This window comes from Phyllobates terribilis, unplaced genomic scaffold, assembly GCF_046119375.1.
Source record: "Phyllobates terribilis strain yellow unplaced genomic scaffold, ASM4611937v1 Scaffold_5__5_contigs__length_657084704, whole genome shotgun sequence".
In the NCBI taxonomy this organism is placed as follows: Eukaryota; Metazoa; Chordata; class Amphibia; order Anura; family Dendrobatidae; genus Phyllobates; species Phyllobates terribilis.
In genome coordinates, this window is record NW_027362765.1 from 547,622,127 (window position 1) to 547,639,347 (window position 17,221).

A 17,221-nucleotide genomic window follows, 5' to 3' on the forward strand; every position below is an offset into this window, starting at 1 on the left:
ACAGCACCACTGCCTCAGCCAAGCGGCAACAAGCTGTGCTGAAGCTAATATGCTTAGGTGACAAACCGCACAATGCTGAAGAGTTGTGGACAGCTCTGAAAGAGAAGGCAGATCTGTGGCTCACACCGCTGAACCTACAGTCAGGCATGGTGGTGTGTGACAATGGCTGGAACCTGGTGGCGGCTCTGAGGCGAGTCGAGTTCACATACATACCATGCCTGGCCCATGTGCTTAACCTCGTGGTTCAGTGGTTTCTAAAAACCTACTCGGATCTGATGGATCTGCTTGTCAAAGTACGCCACCTGTGTGTCCATTTTAGAAAGTCAGCTACAGCTTCCGCCGCCCTTGCTGTGCTTTAGCAGCATTTGTAGCTTCCGGCTCACCGACTGGTGTGTGATGTCCCCACGAGTTGGAACTCTACATTGCAGATGTTTGGAAGGATTTGTGAGTAGAGATGAGCGTTGTTCTACTCGAACTGTTCGCCAATCTCAAATTCGAGCTGTTTTGGGCGGTGTTCGAGCCGGACGGCGAACACGAACAATTTGAGAAAAATTCGGCTGTTCGAGGTTATGTTCGATAACTGTTCGTGCACCAAAATCATAACTGGATTTTTTCTCAGTAATGATGAAAATTAATGTTAATACGCAGTTTGAGTGTACAGCGGGGTGGGGGGAGGGGCAGGGGATGGATCTCTGCAGGAACAATGAAGATCTCCATTTTTTTTTCTCTTTCCCGCATTTGCAGTGGGGAGGTGCAATCTGTCAGCCTATCAGCAGCGCACACACGGAGCGAAGTGCTTTTTTTCACACAAGCAAGGGCATGTGTCATTGGCAGTGTATGTCACATGTCCTTGCCCTATAAGACCAAGCCATTTTCCCCGTCGCCACCATTTTCTCACTGCTGCAGCTGCGTGTTAGACGGCACCGCTGTTGCTGTGTGCGCTATACCTTGTTAATTTCAAGCCAATTTTCGCACAAATATACAGATAGCTTGGGAGTAGGGAATAGTTGTGATTGCAGTCCTTTTAAGGACTAGGTTACAGCATTTCCTACGACTTTTATCAGGGAGGTCTGTGCTCTTAAATAGATAGGTTGTGGGAGTAAAGACTAATTGTAATTGGAGTCCTTTTCAGGACTAGGTTACATGAGTTCCTATCAGTTTTTGCCAGGCAGGTCTGTGCCAGTGCTGTGCAAGTTTTTTTCACAGCATTTGGCTGAATCTAGCAAAGCTAATCCTTTTTGGCCTATTGCAGAGTGTGTTAGTCAGTGGAGTAGCCTATCTGTGTTGCAAGATATAACACCTGTGTATAGAATACCAATTTTTTTACTGCACCTAGTGAAGTAAAATCTTTTGGGCATAGCATCATTCTATTAGTCCATCTATACTGACCTCCATCAGGTTGCAAACTGAATATAATTTTTTTCTGCATCTAGCTCTGAAAAAATATTTGGGCTTCTAGCAGTGTGTGGGACTTGGTCTATTAGTCCATCTATACTGACCTCCATCAGGTTGCAAATTAAAAATAATTTTTTTCTTCATTTAGCTCTGAAAAAATATTTGGGCTTCTAGCAGTGTGTGGGACTTGTTCTATTAGTCCTTCTATACTGACCTCCAGCAGGTTGCAAATTGAATATAATTTTTTTCTGCATCTAGCTCTGAAAAAATAGTTGGGCTTCTAGCGGTGTGTGGGACTTGGTCTATTAGTCCATCTATACTGACCTCCATCAGGTTGCAAATTAAAAATAATTTTTTTCTGCATCTAGCTCTGAAAAAATATTTGGGCTTCTAGCAGTGTGTGGGACTTGGTCTATTAGTCCATCTATACTGACCTCCATCAGGTTGCAAATTAAAAGTAATTTTTTTCTTCATTTAGCTCTGAAAAAATATTTGGGCTTCTAGCAGTGTGTGGGACTTGTTCTATTAGTCCTTCTATACTGACCTCCATCAGGTTGCAAATTGAATATAATTTTTTTCTGCATCTAGCTCTGAAAAAATAGTTGGGCTTCTAGCGGTGTGTGGGACTTGGTCTATTAGTCCATCTATACTGACCTCCATCAGGTTGCAAATTAAAAATAATTTTTTTCTGCATCTAGCTCTGAAAAAATATTTGGGCTTCTAGCAGTGTGTGGGACTTGGTCTATTAGTCCATCTATACTGACCTCCATCAGGTTGCAAATTAAAAATAATTTTTTTCTGCATCTAGCTCTGAAAAAATATTTGGGCTTCTAGCGGTGTGTGGGACTTGGTCTATTAGTCCATCTATACTGACCTCCATCAGGTTGCAAATTAAAAATAATTTTTTTCTGCATCTAGCTCTGAAAAAATATTTGGGCTTCTAGCAGTGTGTGGGACTTGGTCTATTAGTCCATCTATACTGACCTCCATCAGGTTGCAAATTAAAAATAATTTTTTTCTGCATCTAGCTCTGAAAAAATATTTGGGCTTCTAGCAGTGTGTGGGACTTGGTCTATTAGTCCATCTATACTGACCTCCATCAGGTTGCAAATTAAAAATAATTTTTTTCTGCATCTAGCTCTGAAAAAATATTTGGGCTTCTAGCAGTGTGTGGGACTTGGTCTATTAGTCCATCTATACTGACCTCCATCAGGTTGCAAATTAAAAATAATTTTTATCTGCATCTACAGTACCTCTGAAAAAATATTTGGGCTTCTAGCTGTGTGTGGGACTATTTGTATTAGTCCATCTATACTGACCTCCATCAGGTTGCAAACTGAATATATTTTTTTCTGCATCTACCTCTGAAAAAATATTTGGCCTTCTAGTAGTGTGTCGGACTTTCTCTATTAGTCCATCTATACTGACCTCCATCAGGTTGCAAATTAAAACTAATTTTTATCTGCATCTACAGTACCTCTGAAAAAATATTTGGGCTTCTAGCTGTGTGTGGGACTATTTGTATTAGTCCATCTATACTGACCTCCATCAGGTTGCAAATTCAAAATAATTTTTTTCTGCATCTAACCCAGCCAATAGTTTTGGCCTAATACCACAGTTTGGCCACTCAGCTCTGCTCGGTTACCATCCATTGTTTTTTTGTGCAAACAACTCCAGAGTTGTGAATTAGTTAACCACCAAAATGAGTGGAAAAAGGCCTGCTGCTGGTGGAAAGGGGAATAGGCGTGTTGGGAAGGGGAAAAAAGGTTGTGTCCGTGGGGTAGGTGTTAAAGCAACAGTAACATCTGCAGAAGAAAGACCATCTTCCAGCCAAACTAAAATGTCTACTTCTTTTAGCGGACAATGTGATAAGATCCCTTTCTTACGGCCACGCCAATCGCTACAAATTCCAGATGAGGCACAAAAACAGCAGGTGCTTCAACGGATATCAAGTGCTCCTTTAAGTGGGCTCTCCTCCACATCAACTTCAACATCACAAATACTCCAGTCCTCAAAGGTGTCACCCAAATCGCACTTGCTTCCTCACAGCTCCCAAATCTCCAGCTGCCCGTCTGAGTATGAGGTAGAACAGATGGTTGAGTCTGCAGAGCTGTTTACTCATACTATAGCCTGGGAATCAGAGGTCGACTCCAGCGCTTCTGTGAATCCAGACGAGGAAATGATCTGCACTGATGCCCAGAATCTTTATGAGTCGGATCCAGGACCAGACGCAGAAGGTTCTGACCATAATGTAGACCCTCATTCCCAAACTGTAACTCCTGTTGGTGGAGACAATGAGGAAGACGATGATAAGACTCAAATACCTGATTGGAGCGACAACTTTAGTTTTTTGTCAGGGCAGGAACAGGTTGGCTCTGAGGACGACGGGTGTGATAACGCACAGGGTGATGATGATGAGGTCGGAGATCCCACTTACTGTCAACACACAGTCAGCCAAGAGATGAGGTCAGCAGAGGAGGTGGAGGAAGATGCTAGTGACGACGAGGTCAGGTTGCGCCTTCCTGGACAGAGACGTAGTACTGGAAGCACGTCAACAACTGCATCCTCAAACACAACTCTGCCTCTCACCACAAGTCGTGGTGGCTCTTCAGGTCGCATGGGTGCTAAGCCTTGCATAGCCTGGGCATTTTTTCAGATCGATAAAGATGACCCAACTCGTGTTATCTGTAACATTTGTCAGCAAAAGCTAAGTAGAGGCCAAAAAATACATAGTTTGAGTACTTCATGCATGAACCGGCACATGGACATGAAGCATAAGTTGCAGTGGGAAGCTCAGTGTGCTACAATGCGGCCTAGCCGGCCGGGCCAATCACCGTCTGCCATATCTTGTGCATCCGCGGCCTCTTCATCCTCTGTGACTGGGGGGACAGCAGTCACACCTGTTTTGGGGCGCAGACCTGCCACCTCTTTACCCGCAACAGCCAGCGTGATTGGCAGGTCATCATTTTCTTTGGAGGTGGTAACACCAGCTGGTGTTGAGCGCTGTCCGACATCGATAGCACCACCTTTGGATCAAGGCAACCTAACATGTCCGCCTGCATCTTCCTCACAGACCGGCAGTTTGCAGGGGACACCCTTATCAACCCCGTCTAAGCACAATAGCCAGCCCTCGGTCCCTCAGATGTGGACAAGTAAAAGACCATTTCCTCCTAGCCATGAGAAAGCTAAGAGGTTGAATTTCACCATCTGCAAGCTCTTGGCTACAGAAATGCTGCCTTTCCGCCTGGTGGACACAGAGGATTTTCGAGACCTTATGTCCGTCGCAGTGCCCCAGTACCAGATGCCCAGTCGGCACTACTTCTCAAAGAAAGGTGTGCCTGCGCTCCACCAGCATGTCGCACACAACATCACCGCTTCTTTGAGAAACTCTGTGTGTGACAGGGTGCATTTCACCACAGACACTTGGACGAGTAGGCATGGACAGGGGCGTTACATGTCGCTGACTGGGCACTGGGTAACTATGGTGACAGCAGGACAAGGGGCTGCTGTCCAAGTCTTGCCGTCCCCACGAGTTGTGCGTCAATCCTCTTTATGTCAAAGTTCCTCCACTGCTTCTGCCTCCTCAACCTCCTCTCGGTCTTCCACCTGCACCCAAAGCCTGTCTGGTCATGCCACAAGCTTTCTAACTGCGCAGAAGGGATCCTGCACACCTCCTTACTATGCTGGCAGTAGGGCTCAACGTCATCAGGCGGTTTTTACATTGAAATGTCTGGGAAATGTGAGTCACACAGCTGAGGAGTTGTGGTCAGCTCTGGAGAACCAATTTCATGAATGGTTGTCTCCACTGGACCTGAAACCAGGGAAGGCCGTGTGCGACAATGCTGCAAACCTGGGTGCGGCCCTTCGCCGAGGCAATGTCACACACGTGCCTTGTATGGCTCACGTGTTGAACCTGGTTGTCCAGCAATTTTTAGCCCACTATCCCAGACTAGATGGCCTTCTGCAGAGGGCACGGTCGCTGTGTGCTCACTTCCGCCGTTCGCATCCCGCAGCTCAGCGACTTACATCTCTACAGAAGTCGTTGGGCCTGCCACTTCACCGGCTAAAATGCGATGTGCCTACCCGGTGGAATTCAACTCTGCACATGTTGCAGCGACTGTGGCAGCACCGACAAGCCCTGGTGCAATACGTTCTGACGTATAGCCTGGGCCAACGAGATTCAGAGGTGGGGCAAATCACGCTGGAGGAGTGGTCTCAGATCAGGGACCTATGCACCCTTCTGCACAGTTTTGAAATGGCGACGAAGATGTTTAGTGCTGACGATGCCATTATCAGCATGACTATTCCGGTGATTTACATGCTGGAGCACATGTTAAACAGAATTCGGAGTCAGGTGGTGGCACAAGAGGAGGTGGAGGAAGTAGAGGAGGAGGAGTTGTATGCGGAAGGGCTAACATCTGCAAGGTCCAGACGGTCGGCAGCACCAAGGCGGCACGCATGTGAGGGTGGGGGAGATGATTTTACCAGGGCGCATGGTAGCAGCCAAACTAGTGAGGAAGGTGCAGGAGCCCAGGAAGAAGTGGAGGACGAACTGATGGAAGACTCATCAGATGAGGGAGACCTTGATCACATTTCTGTTGTGCGAGGTTGGAGGGAGAGGACAGAGGAAGGAAGCATGATTGCTACCTCGCCACCAACACAACAGGGACTTGGTGCTCCTGGATGCGCAACACACATGAGTGCCTTCTTGCTGCACTACCTGCAACATGACCCTCGAATTGTGAGAATTAGAAACAATCCTGACTACTGGGTTGCCACACTGTTAGATCCCCGGTACAAAAGTAAATTTGCAGAAATTATTCCTGCCATAGAAAGGGATGCACGCATGCAGGAGTATCAGCAGAGACTGTTGCAGAATCTTACATGTGCTTTTCCACAAAATACCAGTGGTGCACGTAGTGAATCTCACAGTTCCAACTTGCCAACCGTGGGACCGTCAAGTGTTCAGCACTCAAACCGTAACAGAACCACAGTATCTGCTGGTAACATCAATTTTGCGGAATCATTTCACCACTTTTTTAGCCCATCCTTTGCAAGGCCACAGGAGACAAGAAGTCTGACACATAGTCAACGCCTAGAGACGATGGTACAGGAGTATCTCCAAGTAAACATTGAAGCCACGACTGTGTCACTGGACCCTTGCTCTTTTTGGGCTTCCAATCTGGATAAATGGCCGGAGCTAGCCACTTACGCCTTGGAGATCTTGTCATGCCCCGCAGCCAGCGTTCTGTCTGAACGTGTGTTCAGCGCTGCTGGTGGTGTGCTGACAGATAAGCGCACGCGGCTCTCCACTGATAATGTAGACAGACTCACGTTCATAAAGATGAACAAATCATGGATCCGAAACGACTTTTCTACCCCTGTGTCATCCTGGGGAGAGTAAAAGCTTGATGATTGGTTAAAATCACCCTACCAACCGTTTTAAGCTTTCAAATTACTAATCATGTTTATCTGTATCTTGACTGGAAAATAATTTGGGCTTTGTAGCAGTGTGCAGCACTGATCCTATTAGGCCATCTATAATAAGCTTCACCAGATTTAAAATTAAAAATAATTTTTAGCTGCATCTAGCCCGGAAAATAATTTTGGGGCTCCGAGATGCGCAAGACACATAAGTGCCTTCTTGCTGCACTACCTGCAGCATGACCCTCATATTGTCAGAATTCGAAGTAATCATGACTACTGGGTTGCCACACTCTTAGATCCCCCAAACTTTTCGATCAACCTTTTCATTTTAATAAAGACCAAAAAAATGGTCATTTTTGAAATTATAAGCATTAGCAGGTTGTTAGAAACTGAAATCAAACAGTTTTCAACTCAAAACTTTATTCTAGGTGATGTTACATTTTCACATAGGACCCCTTGTTCGAAAGGAGCTTCTGAACTCTCTCGTCCATTGAATTTGTCAGGTTTTGGATGGTTTCTGCTTCAATTGTTTTGCATGAGGACAGAATACCCTCCCAGAGCTGTTGCTTAGATGTGAACTGCCTCCCGCCATCATAGACACTCCTTTTAATGATGCTCCAAAGGTTCTGAATGGGGTAGAGGTCAGGGGAGCATGGGGGTCACACCATAAGTTTGTCCCCTTTTATGCCCATATCAGCCAGAGATGCAGATGTTTTATGTGCAGCATGAGATGGTGCATTATCATGCAGAAAAATGATCTTGCTGTGAAATACACGGTTCTTCTTCTTGAACCATGGCAGGAAGTGCTGTTTGAGAAAATCCACATACATTATGGAGTTCATCTTTAGCGCCTTCAGGGATCCTAAAGGGGCCGACAATCTCTCTCCCCATGATTCCAGCCCAAAACATTACTCCACCTCCTCCTTGTTGGCGCTGTAGCCGTGTTTGCGTGGGGTGTCCATCAACCAGCCATCCTCCACTCCATTCATCTGGACCATCGAGCGCTGCACGGCACTCATCCATGAACAAAACAGTTTTGAAATCAGTCTTCATGTAATGTTTGGCCCACTGGAGCCATTTCTGCTTGTGTGAAGTGGATAGAGGAGGTCGACAGGATGGCGTATGCACAGCTGCAAACCTCTGAAGGACCCTGCATCTTGTTGTTCGGGGGACGTTGGAGGCACAAGCAGCTTCAAAAACTTGTCTGCTGCTATGACAAGGCTTTTTTGCCGCTGCTCTTTCAACCTGACGTAATTGCCTGTAGGAAAGAGTCCTCAATTTGCCCTTATCAGCACGCACACGTGTGTACTGTGAATCAGCTACATACTTCTTGATTGCCAAGACACTTCATCCTGATCATCGCACAATGTTGATTGTAGTCATGCCTTGACCTAAACACTCCACAATTTGTTGCTTCTCAGCAGCCGACACATCCTTTTTCTTTCCCATTTTGGCAGAAAATGTAGGCTGCTTAATAATGTGAGAGAGCCTTCTTAAGTAGTCTTGCCTTTCATTGGACACACCTGCCAAACTAATTAGCACAGGTGTCTGCAATTGCTTACAGTTATATAAAGAGCCCTGACACACATCACCATCAATGAGTTTAACTGACAAACAAACAAATTCTTCCCTTATCACTCCTAAACACTTTTTGCATAATAATTTGGAACGCGGTGTACATGTGCTTTTCCACAAAACACCAGTGGTTCACGTAGTGAATCTTACAGTTCTAACTTGCCAACCGTGGTCTGTATGGAATTGTTCAATAAAGGGCCCAAAATTAAGATAACATAGATGGGAGAGGTCTCTATGAATAGGAATTCCTAAGTATTTGATACCCTGTGAGGGCCAGGCAAAGGGAAAGTTGGACTGGATGGAATCCTATATGGATTTAGGGAGGGAGACATCGAGGGCCTCAGACTTCGATGCATTGATTTTAAAATTTTACCATGTAACAAAGTGATCTATTTCAGCCATAACAGCAGGGATGGATATATGTGATTGAGTGATATATACTAGGACATCATCAGCAAATAGAGAGCACTTGTACTCGGTGCCTCCCACCTCAATCCACCTAATATTGGGGTTATGGCGAATTGATGAGAGCAGGTGCTCCGTCACTAGGATGTATAAGAGAGGGGACAGAGGACATCCCTGCCTTGTCCCATTGGTGATTGTGAAAGGTGATGAAAATGTTCTGACGCACCCCCTGGGCCTTGGGACACCCGGAGCCGGACCCTTTTTGGTGGATGCTGGTGGTTGTAGTCTTCGTGGCGGCGATCCGGTTCCGTGGCTCAGGGCGGTCAAACCAGTGGCGGAACTATTTATGTGGTTTTGATGTTTAAATGTCCGACTACGCCACCCGTGGATTTCGGTCAGAGTGAACCGCCGCTACAGGGCAGACCGCTAAGACTGGTGTTGTGGGTGCAGCAGAGCGTAGCATAACTCCCCACGGGAGGAGTATAGCCTCAGGGCAGTGTATGCGGAGGATGGGGGTGATGGTGCAGGGCAGCAGCAGTAACGACACGGAGTCAGTGATGCAGTTCAGGGCCTTTACTCACAGTTCTTATTATCCAGACCACGTCTGCAGGTAACGGCTGCCCACGTCGTACTGTGCTCACCAGGTGAGGGGCTCAGACAACTCCCAGATAACTTTGGAGCGCTTCACAGGACCCCCTTTGTGTGTCCTTTGTCTGGCCTTTCTTACCAACACTTCTGTCCGGCTGCCTCGGGCCTCCTCTTGGTAAACTTGGCGCCAGTTTCCCTGACCCTATGTGGTGCCTTCCTAGCGGGTGGAGCAAGGGGCTGCGCCACATAAAATGTCAGAGCCTCCGGTTTCTAGCTGAGGGTCGTTTCCTGCCTCCACTAGTTCGGGGACCGGTCTCCCCCTTTGGCCTGACCCCTCCACGCAGGTGGATTCGGGCGTGCGGTGGCGACTCGCCCGTCCGCACCCCTGGGATCCCTTCATTCCTCGTTCCTGGAGCCTTCTCCGCTCCTCTTCCTTCCTTCTCCCTCTTGCAGGCCTGGGCCTCTGTTACTAGGCCCGCCTCCGGAGCAGAGCTCATGCAGAGCCCCTGCTCCCTGCCACTTCTGCTCAGACTTCTCTGCACTGAACTAAGATGGTGCCCACCTTTTATACTCCCTTCTCAATGCACCCAGGAACTGCTTCCTCCCTGCTCCTGCACTGCAGGGTTCCCCTTCCTCAGTGTTCCCTCCCCCCACTCCAGCCAGGGACAGGGACTGTCGTGCCCATCTCAGGGGCATATTGGTCGCCCTGCCCCACGGCAATGTGGTGTAATGCATGCAGGTGTCGGGTCCTGATCCACACTCCATCCTTATCTGAGAGTGAGATATCACACCTCTGGGTGAGGTGCAATACGTCTGTAGCAACCGAGCCCTCGGTGCTACAGTTCCATTTATCTTCAGCCTAGGTGACGTATTGTGATACCGGGCCGTGATTTTGGCTATAAAAGGGTCCCCTAGACCCCTACCCCAAGCTTTTTAAGAGAATCATATATGGCGTGCCAGGAGACTCTATGGAATGCTTTCTCAGCATCCAACGAGAGTATCTACTTACAAATTTTTAACTGCATCTAGCCCAGGAAATACTTTGTGCCTAGTAGCAGTGTCTGCTAGTCAGCGGATTATCCCGGTTGTTAAGCAAGCTACACCACCTGTAGTTTGGACACTTAATTTTTTCAAAGGAAATGCTTCGGGACCACGGGATACTTAGTGAAGAGCATCAGGAGGCACCCCAAGGCATAGGGGCTGGGACTGGCACTAGGATGCCTTGCGGTGGACAGCCGAGCTCGATCCTTATAAAAGCTTTTTAACTGCAGCAGCTTTAGTGGACGCTACTGGAGCTGGAATTACGCGGCTGCTGGCATGAGGCTTGCCCTCCAATAGATCCTTGTAAATGGATTTAAAGTGTATTCATTCAAATTAGAGGGACAATTTAAATTAAAAAGCTTAGAGCTGCCTCCACCACAGGGGGGCTCTCTCGACCCACCAGCGGACAGGCACCAGTATTGGGAGAGGGGGGCTGGCCGTCAGGGTTCACCGCGGCTCTGGCACAAACCCGGCGACACGGAGGTGGCACGGGCAGGAGCGGACTGGCCGTCTCGGCTTCTCACTTTTTGGATTTTAGAAGGGCATGACATGCCTATATCTGTGTCTCCCCCTCCTTTTACTCCTCCACCTCTTTTCTTTTCGCATGACTATATGTACTTGTCACTTTTCCATGTGTTAGTTGTGTCTTCTGAGCAGTTTGTCAGCTTTTGGACACCTTTGAAGGTGTTTTCTATGTGTTTCTATGTGTTTTTGTTTGCCTGCCATTGGTTTTAATGGTGTTCGAAGGTGTTCGACGAACAGTTCGACGAACAGTTCGGCGAACACACGGGTGTTCGACGAACCGAACCGAACTCGAACACTACGGGGGTGGCTCAACACTATTTGTGAGCAGAAGAGGGTAGTTGTTGACTACCAGCATCAACAAGGCAATCGGTATTCAGGTCAAACTCCACACATAAGACCTCAGGAGTGAACATGGATGTCAGATATCTGTACCATCCTCCAAAACTTTGAGAACTCCATCAAGATGGTGAGCGGCAAAGACGCCATAATTAGCGTCACCATCCTACTTTTATGTCTTTTGAAACGCTCTCTGTTCTCAATTAAAGAGGATGCATTGCAGGCGGAGCATGATGAGATGGAGCAAGGAACAATACAGGGTGATTACACACAGCCCAGCCTCATCTCATCCCATCGTGGATTGGGTGACAATGAGGAAGAGGAGAAGGAGGAAGAACAGGAGATAGTTTCCTGCGATATAGACAGTACTTCCTGCACAACAGTCATACCGTCTGTTCATCGGGAATGGCCTGAGGACAGGAAGGCGCAGGAAGAGGAGGAGTAAGATGAGGAGGAAATTTTTGATGGCCATTGCAGTCACTGTATAGGCAAACAGTATGGGAGAGCCTCTCCTTTCTAATGGGAATATGTCATTACTGTGGCCCTGCTCTATGTGTCTTTAAATTGTTAGTGGGGTTTTTCCTAAATTTTGTCAGCCATTGAACTCACTGCATACCCTATAACTGAATAGCAAACCCTCTCCTTTCTAATGGGAACATGTCGTACTTGTTACTGTGGCCCTGCTCTATGTGTCTTTAAATTCTTAGTGGGGTTTTTCCCAAATTTTGTCAGTCCTTGCAGTCACAGCATGGGCATTACCACTATAGGAGACCCGCTCCTTAATAATGGGAACATTTTATTTACATTTTATATGTCTCTTCAAAGGGGTATTGGGTTGCGTCCAAATTTTTGGCAGCCCTTGCAGTCACTGCATATGCAATAACAGTATAGGAGACCCACTCGTTAATAATGGGAACAACAAAGCATAGCCGACTGATGGATCTCTAACAATAGCGAGGGCCGACTGCTGGCCCTTTAAGAATAGTAAGGGCCACCTATTGGTCCTATAAAAATAGGCTTTGTGACTTTCAGAGTCCCTCCATCATCCATGAAACAGGATGTGTCTGATGATGTGTCACACACCACATGGCCAGATAAGTTTGTAAAATGTTAAAATGACATTTCCCGGTGAATGCATTTGTCTTAAAAAAAAGGTAAAAAAAAAAAAAAAACACAGTAGGATCTTTCTTTAGTATAAAATCAGAGTCGCCAATGCAAACTCAATGTAATCACATTGTTTAACTCTTGCACCTCCTCCAGTTCGGCCTCCATCTACAAAATGCCCACATCAGTCACAAGCTGTAAGCACTGCAACACTGCCTTGGCCAAGCGGCAACAGGCTGTGCTGAAGATAACATGCTTAATGCTTAGGTGACAAACCGCCCACCGCTGCAGAGTTTTTGAAAGCAGTAACACAGCAGCCTGATCTGTGGCTCTCACCGCTGAACCCACAGCCAGGCATGGTCATGTGTGACAATGGACGGAAACTGGTGACAGAGAAATGACAGCTGGAGTAAATACGGTTTCCCTCTATGCCAGTCCTTTCACCGAGCTAAAGAATATGGTGGTGAAATACATCTCCCACTGAGAAGCAGTTTCAAACTGAAAAACATTGGGCCCACCAGAGGATTTGAATCTGAAGACTCACCTTTCTCTTCTGCTCAAGAGCCCCTTAGCTGCTGCAAAGTTTGCGCTATCATGAACCCTGCTGAGAAGCAGTCCTGGCTGAGAAAAGTGTGTTGGAAGGTTCCCGGACACTCTATGGCTCCTTTTTTTTGCTGAGGTGGAAACCCACGCAAACACGAGGAGAACATACAAAATCCTTGCAGATATTGACCTTGCTGGGATTTGAACCCAGGATCCCAGCGCTGCAAGGCTTCTGTGCTAACCACTGAGTCAATGTGCTGCAGTTCAACCTCAGATATCTAACAGGCTGGAGAAATTTGCACCTACTGCCACTCTATCTTCAGCTCCTTTGTGAGACACTAATGTATTTGGGCAGCCACTCAGTCTACCAAATAGAATTCCTGAGAAGGAAATTGAGGATAGCTTCGCTACTGGTACTGGGGGCAGTGCTAATACCATGGCGTCGTACCATAGTTCACTGGAAATATTACAGGCTGGTAGGAGGCAAGCAGATTCCCACAGAAAAGTACCAGCAGTAATGTTCAGGAACTCTTGCTTGTGGAAGGTGGAGATGACACCGGGAGAAACCGTGGCGGTTGGGGACCGAGTATCGACACGAGGCATGAGACAGGAGGTTGTGAAAAGCTTCCGCCTCCACGAGCCTAAAAGGCCACATTTCAAGCAGCTGCCCAGAAATCTGGCAGTTTAGTATTGCAGCCTGTGGGTGGGTGGCTTGCTGCATAGTTGCGCTTGCATTCCAAGTAACAGAAAACTAAACAGATGGTGGCCTGTATCATCATCATGGTCTCACCTCGGCACTATGAACTCTCCTGAAGGAGAAGCCAGGGCCCACTGGAGGAGTCTCCGGTTTTCTGGTGGGTCCATCCAACCATGCCGAGAAGCAGCCCTAGCTAAGAAAAGTGTGGGGAAAGGTTCCCGGACACTCTATGGCTGTTTTTTTAATGTGGATCGGACGTGCTTATGCATGTTTGTGGTTAGGCGGTCCTTCCCAGTAAGTGCACTGGGGAGGGCATGGGTAATGTTGTGGGACCCGAGCTTGTGGAAGGGGGAGACAAGACCGGGAGAAATAGTGGCGGCTGGGGACCTAGTATGGACACCCGACTGCCGCCGGCATGAGGCTGGGCATGAGGCTGTGGATAGCTTCCGCCTCCAAGAGCCTAAAAGGCCACATTTCAAGTGCAAGGAGCTTTAGAGGACTTCCTGGGAGAAATGACAGCTGGAGTAGATACAGTTTCCCAAGTCCTTTCACCAAGCTAAAGAATATGGCTGTGGTGAAATACAACTCTCAGCAAAAAAAGCTGTGGACTGGCTCTGTACCATCCCTGGCCACATTCACTTGACCACGTGTTTGTGGTTAGACGGTCCTTCCCAGTAAGTCGACTGGGGATGGCATGGGTAATGTTGTGGGACCCGTGCTTGAGGAAGGCAGAAATATTCCAGGCTGGTAGAAGGCAAGCAGATTTCCACAGAAAAGTATCAGCAGTAATGTTCAGGGACCCGTGCTTGTAGATGGCGGAGACAACACCGGGAGAAATAGTGTCAGCTGGGGACCGAGTATGGACACCCGGCCGCCGCCAGCATGAGGTTGTGGACAGCTTCTGCCTCCACGAGCCTAAAAGGCCAAATTTCAAGTGCAAGCAGCTGTCCAAAAATGTGGCAGTTTAGTATTGCAGCCTGTGGGTGGGTGGGTGGCTGGCTGCATACTTGTGCTTGTATTCCAAGGAATGGGGTAGGGATAACTAAAGGCTGCGGAGGGACAAGGACGTGGATGGTGAATGTTGCAAGTCTGCAATGACAGGTGCATGGCGGGTGGTATCTTCGCATGTGACGCGCCCCCTGGGGCCATGGGGTACTCGGTAGCCGGGCCGGTCCTGTATTGGGGTAGTCACGGTGGCAGTGACCCGGTCCGTGGCCCAGGGCGGTCAAATAAAGAACAGTCAATTGGGGAAATAAAGATTTGTGGCTAATGTTCATGACGCCACCCATGGTATGCGGCTATGTAGGGCCGCCGCTGTGGTGCAGATCCACTGGGGCTGATGGTGATGCAGCAAACATGGTTCAGCTCTCCACGGGCAGAGCTAAGCTCCAGGGCAGTATATGGTGATTTTTTAGAGGTAGATGTTGCTGGTGTAGTCCAAGGCAGGTTATGGTGCAGCAATTGTTCAAGGACATAGTGGGGTGCAGAATTCAGGTTTTACTCACAGTTGTTAAGTTTTCCAGGTTACAGTTACCGGTCTGTAACCTACGACGTCGTCCTGTGTCCTCCAGGGAAGTGATCCAGTCAACTCTCAGATATCTTAGGAGCACTTGAACCGGACCCCTTTCTGTGTACCTCTCCAGGTCGTCTCACTGCGCTGGCTCTCGCCCCCCTGCCCTGTGCCTCACACACAGCGTCCCGAGCCAGTTGCCGTGGGCCTTGTCGGGCGACATCTGGTCTGTCCCCTTGGTCCTATATGGCCTCCATTTCAGTGATTATGTGTGGATTTTGGCTACGGCACATAAAGATACCGCAGCTTCCGGTTTGCTAGCTGAGCCCTAAAGCACTCCACTCGTCTGGGGCCGATCTCCTACTGCGGCCTTGATCCCTCCACGTCAGCGTGAACTCAGGCGCACGGTTGGCCTCGGGATCCCTTCTCTCTCTGGAGCCCTCCTCCTTGCTCTGATCTTCTCTCCTCATTCTCCTCCTGCTGGGCCCCTCTCACTGAGCCCTACTCCTCACTCTCCACTGAACTGTGCTCCTGCTCCAAGCACTGGAACAGGAGACTGGCCTGAACTGCTCACAACTCCTCCCTTGCTCACCTGAGCAGCACTGAACTCCTTCTAGATGTTTCTAACCTTCTTTTATACTCTTCTGTCTGTGCTCCCTGAACTACTTCCTCCACCCACCTCCTCCACTTAGTTCCACCCTCATGACAGGGACAGGGACTGTGCTCTCCCTCAGGAGAAATCTCGCCCTTCCCTCAGGAGTGGTGTGTGTTGGATGTGAGTGTGTGGGTCCCGTGTAGTGCTCCCTCCTTACCAGAGAGTGGGGTACCACACCTCTGGGTGAGATGCAGTACCTCTGTGGCAACTGGACCCGCAGGGGAGCCACATATGCGCCCAGGATCACTTATGATTTGCATACTTTTAGGCAGTGACCTGGGAGTCACAGATGCTTCCTGGGGTCCTCCCCATGCTGTTCCCATGTCTTTTCAGCACTGTATGCATGTATCTGATGATGTGTCACACACCACATGGCCAGATAATGTTGTAAAATTTTAAAATGACATTTCCCAGTGAATGTATTTGTCTTGGTTGAAAGCAATGCAAAAGTGCAAAAACGCATCAAAAACGCTACGTGTGAACATAGCCCAAGGTGTGGAGGAGCTTTTTTCTTTTTTGGTTATTTTGCCTTATATACAAGTCATTACCCTGGTCAAGATTTTCTTTAACATACAGTACAGACCAAAAGTTTGGACACACCTTCTCATTTAAAGACTTTTCTGTACTTTCATGACTATGAAAATTGTACATTCACACTGAAGGCATCACAACTATGAATTAACACATGTGGAATTTCGTTTTTGCATGTTTTATTGTGAGTCCATAAAAGTGGAATAATATCTCTGACAACATTGTTCACAGTAGTGACCTGGGAGTCAGAAATGCTTCCAGGGGTCTTCCCCATGCTGTTTCCATGTCATTTGAGCACTGTTCCCATCAATTTCTGCAATTTCTAGGCCCTCTGCAGACTGCCGGGGGGGCGCCTGAAAAATGCTCGAGTTTCCCATAGACTTACATTGAGCATTCCAATTTGCTCGACCCGAGCAATGAGCACCCGAGCATTTTACTGCTCGCCCATCACTAGTACCTAGAGATGAGCGAGCACTAAAATGCTCGGGTACTCATTGCTTGAGTCGAGCACATTGGAATACTCGGGTGCTGAAGCTGAGCAACTAGACCAATGTAAGTCTATGGGAAACTCGAGCATTTTTCAGGCGGCTCCCCCCGGCGGTCTGCAGAGGGCCTAAAAATTGCCCAAATCGATGGGAACAGTCCTCAAATGACATGGGAACAGCATAGGGAAGACCCCTGGAAGCATCTCTGACTCCCAGATTACTGCTGTCAACTACGTTGTCAGAGTATTACCCCACTTTTACGAGCTCACAATAAAACATACAAAAACAAAACCAAAATGGATTTTCCTGGGAAATATGTTAAGGAACATCCTTTCCCGGGTAATGACTTGTATATAAGGCAAAATAAATAACCAAAAACAAAAATACTTCTCCACACCTTGGGC

At 47.8% G+C, this 17,221-nt stretch overlaps 1 protein-coding gene across 2 annotated transcripts in view; it reads right to left on the reverse strand.

Moving 5' to 3' along the window:
• The window catches only part of CDH23 (cadherin related 23), a 1,802,240-nt gene that overhangs the window by 752,036 nt on the left and 1,032,983 nt on the right, over positions 1-17,221 (reverse strand). The window lies entirely within an intron of this gene.